The sequence below is a fragment of the Chelonoidis abingdonii genome, chromosome 2 (assembly GCF_003597395.2).
Source record: "Chelonoidis abingdonii isolate Lonesome George chromosome 2, CheloAbing_2.0, whole genome shotgun sequence".
In the NCBI taxonomy this organism is placed as follows: Eukaryota; Metazoa; Chordata; order Testudines; family Testudinidae; genus Chelonoidis; species Chelonoidis abingdonii.
In genome coordinates this window covers 281,858,826-281,863,129 of record NC_133770.1, presented here as the reverse complement: position 1 = coordinate 281,863,129, position 4,304 = coordinate 281,858,826, and the positions used below count along the sequence as shown (strand labels likewise).

The 4,304-nt window shown below is 46.4% G+C and overlaps 1 non-coding gene across 1 annotated transcript; it reads right to left on the bottom strand.

Annotated features, from left to right (window-relative positions):
• Window positions 1–316: 316 nt before the first annotated feature.
• LOC116826545 (small nucleolar RNA U3) lies at window positions 317–520 on the bottom strand. Its single transcript, XR_004374096.1, has one exon. It is a non-coding gene; the product is annotated as a small nucleolar RNA U3 (small nucleolar RNA).
• Window positions 521–4,304: the final 3,784 nt, after the last annotated feature.

The following is a 4,304-nucleotide window of genomic DNA, read 5'->3' as shown; positions in this document are numbered from 1 at the left end:
AATGCTGACTGCTATCCTCTGATATCCAAAATGCCAGGAGGAAACAGACAAAATAGTCCCAAGCATCAGTGGCTCCAGAGATATTAGCAGGGAAGCATCATAAATTCATCCCAGTGTGGAGAACAATCAACAAGTGCCATTGGGACAAGAACTGTCAGACTTAGTGAAAGGACAGAAATAGCTATGAAGATGAAGCAAAATAAGCAAAAGAAAAACAGACAGAGCATCTCAGCACAATAAACTCACAAGTAGCACAGCTCCCAGCAACCACACCCAAGCACTTTTTCATCTACCCAGCAAAGCATACTTAAAGATAACCAACCAGACTGTGTTTTTCATTCCTGCACTTCTGAGAAAGAAGAAAACACTCTTCTACAGTAAAAAAACAACTACCACAGAACAATACTCTCCACCATTTTCATGCTCAGAAAAAACACCACAAGGCTACAACAGGTTTAACAAGACCAACCTTTCACGGCCACTCATCAGATAAAGAAATAACCCCTGAAAGCATAATCTTAACAAACACCCCCTGCCAGTCACAGATCAATTTGGTGCATTGCCCTCTAAATAGTGGTTGCTACAATTTGGCCTTCAAAGACAGAGAGCATTACAAGAAGCCCCACGTGAACAGGTCCTGGCTCTCACCTCTGTCCTCCATAGCCCCCTTCTGTAGGCTCCCTTTCAAAGCAAATCTGCTTGAAGTAGTCATCCCCTTTAATTTGCATAAACTGAAGACACAGACAGGCCACTCAACCAATCTTCTCCCCGCTCCCTAAGACAACAATCCTCTAGCTGGCCAAGCCAAGAGCTCTCTAGAAACTAGAGCCTATGCAGTTTTGGACACCCAGAGCAGAGTCATAACAAGGAATTTTTGCGCCTGAAGCAAGGGCCGGCTCCAGGCTCTTCGGCAGCGGGTCTCTGAGTCCCTGTCGGAGGGAATGACCTGCCGCCAAATTGCAGCTGCCGCTTCATTCATTCTTCTACGGCAATTTGGCAGCGGGTCCTTCTCTACGAGAGGGACTCAGGAATCCGCTGCAGAATTGCTGCCGAAGAAGCAGTGGCGGTAGAGCTGCCTCCGAAGCGCTGCTGATCGCGGTAGAGCTGCACCCCTCCACTTTGCGCACTCGAGGCAAGTGCCTCACTAGCCTCACCCTCGTTACGGCACTGACTCAGAGCACGATTCTTTGGCACTAGTGACCATAATGGAGGAAGTCAGCAATGGGGAGCCGGGCTCTCCAACGACCAGTCTCACCATTCTCCAGGAAGCAGGAACTCCCAATTTTTTGGGGCACCACCCCAGAAGCTTTGACTTATAAGTAGTGTTCTGTGTTTTCAGTTTTTACTGATATTCACTGATAAGTTACCAGGTTTTTTAATTCAAGGAGTTCAGATTTTACTGTTTTACACCCATTTATCAAGCCATTCAATATTTTTGGGGTATTTATTTTTGTTAAACACTAACACTTTAGGCGACTGTTGTGTCCTGAAGCTCTGAGATTGAAGCAGTCTCGCAGTGTAAAATACAGAACACATACACATCAGATGTCAGAAAAATCAAACAATGTGAATATCATGCTATGATTGGCTCACAAGGAGATGTTGCCTGCCTATTTCTTTGCATCTGTTTAGTGTGGCACTGAATTTAATCAATCTCCACAGATAAAGATAAGGTAAAAAGGTAAACATGGGATGAAAACACAAATCTATGCCTGAATACCAACAAGAAAATCAGTGCTTAGAACTTTCAAGACAAATAAAGACAGGAGTGAAGAGGATGCATTGCGCTGCAAGTACGGCAGCATTGAGGTCAGTACTCACGCTGACAGAATAAAAAGCAAGCAACACAAGAAGCTTAAAGAAGAAAGTGAACTTTGGGATAAACAGTCCGTATCAGGAGCTTTCACCAGGGCTTTAATGAAAGAGAGAATATAGCTATGAATGTGTGTGTGTGAGATCTTTGTTTTGCGGGACAACCGTCCAGCAGCAAAAACCCTTCCTAATGTGGACAACTTCACTCATAAGTATTTGAAAGAAAATGATGGAATTAATTGCAGGAAATGTGGTGTCTAGTCTGATTTTTTATTAGTCTCCTGATGCTTTCACCCTCTAATTCTTGGCCTTTTGGCTTTGTTTTTTGATTTCAAAGTGAATAAATCTGCATTGTTTTGTGCTGAGGTGACATTCATCGCCTCTTCTGACACTGGTTTTGTCCACACAGCAATAACTGACATGTTTGAGAAGGACCAACTAACTTGGGAGAATGTGGCCACAACTAACACAGATTCTGCTTCCGACATAGCTAAATTTACACAGGAGATTAAACTCAATCAGAAACTGGAGCTGTTATGTATTACCTGTCCTGCTCAACATTGCGCCATCAGCAGCTACTGTTACAGAAGAAATGAAAGAAGTGAAATTTTGCATAATTGGATTTGGGGCCATTTTCAAGCATGCAAACAAGTTGAAGGCTTTGTTTTACACAATACCAGACTAGTACAAAGCCAACTGCTGATTACCTAGTCCTGTTGTGCCACATTGGTGGATGACCTCATACTTTACTGTCTGCCATGTAAATAATGTGTGGACTGTGCTGAATGCATCTCCTAGATCATGCTGAGTTTGTTGGTTCTAAATCAGAAACTGCTGAAGATTCTTTCTGGAATGTCATCCAGGTGTTTCACCTCCTTTCTCAAAGTGAATTTGGCAGCAGATTGTGACCATTATGCCAGAGTGGCTCAACTATTTGTCACTAAAGATGAAATTTCAGATCTAAAAAGGGAATTTACTACTTATATGAACTTGCCTTACCCTGACAATGTGAAACTGGATGTGCTGGCTTTTTGGAACAGTCACCAAGACACACTTCCCAACTTCAGCAAAGTGGCATGGCAAGCTTTGAGTGTATCTCCTTATCTACTGATGCAGAGCACTTATTTTCAAAGGTGCACTACCTCTAAGCCAGCAAGAGGATACTTTGAAGAAAATTATGTGGGTATACACAAACCAGAATTTCTAGAAAAAAACTACCAGCTCTGAGAGAGACAAAATATACCTTTGTGCATTAAAAAAAAGAAGTTTCAATCATACTGTAATAAAATGTGTATATTACAAAAGCTTTTTTTGCTTTTCCCCCTCCCCCAATTTTTCAGTTTCCTTATTCTTTTTTAACATGATTTCATCCCAGATTTAATGTTTGGAAAACATACTGAAAAATTCCTAGATTTTTTTTTTTACAAATAAAAAAAGAAAATGTGGGATACTACTTAAAAGCCAGGATATATACCAGATGCTTTCGTTTGATCTGTACCAGAGTCCAGACAGACCTCCATACAGGGCTGCCCAGAGGGGGACAAGTGGGGCAATTTTCCCCATGCCCCAGGCTCCGCGGGGGCGCCCAGGAGAATGGCTGAGGCTCCCGCCCCGGCCCGCCTTCACCCCTCTGCCGGACCCTAACCCTGAACCGGAGTGGAGCCAGGAGCTTCGCTGCACAGAAGCTTCGCCGCCCAGCTCAGAGCCGTGTGATAAGGGTCCGGGGCTGCAAGCTGCAGCGGGACCTGAGTTCCCTCCCTCGGCCTGGAGCTCGCAGCCCCACCCCCTGACTACGCGGCTCTGAGCGGGGCGGAGCTCAGGGGTCCCCACTGGAGCCACGCTGGTGCTGTGGAGCGAGGGTCCTGGCTCCGCTCCAGGTGATGGGGGAGCTGGGGGTAAGGGGCAGGGAGTCCTGGGGATAGTGAGGGGGCAGAGGTTGGGGAGGCGGTCAGGGGATAGGGAATGGGATGGGAGTTGGATCGTTTCCATTCCGGGGGTTTGTCAGGACTCAGTGGGGGGGGGTTTATGAGGGTCGGGGCAGTCAGGACGAGGAGCAGGGGGGAGTCCCAGGTTGGGAGTGGGGGGTTCTCTGGGGGACAGTGAGGGGACCAAAGAGCAGGATGGGTTGGGGTCTGAGGGGGGCAGTCAGGGGGCGGACGTGGTTGAGTCGGATAGGGCGGGCCAGGCTGTCTGGGAGGCACAGCACTTCCCTGGCCCTAAAGCTCATTCAACAGCTTGAGGCTTCAGAGAGCCAAGCTGTTAGCTTTTCATTAGGGCTACCACCCCTTTCCTTCTCAAATGCCAAATTGTATATCTTTTTTTCAGTTGCCATAGGGGATTCATGTCAGGGGAGGGTGCTTCATTTAAATTAACTGGGGAGGGATACATGAGAAGAGCACTATCTTCCCAACCCTACCAGGGGACCCCCCCTCCTGCATTCCGTGAGGCTCAGAGGGTTAATTCAGTGGTTCTCAGACTTTATACTGGTGACC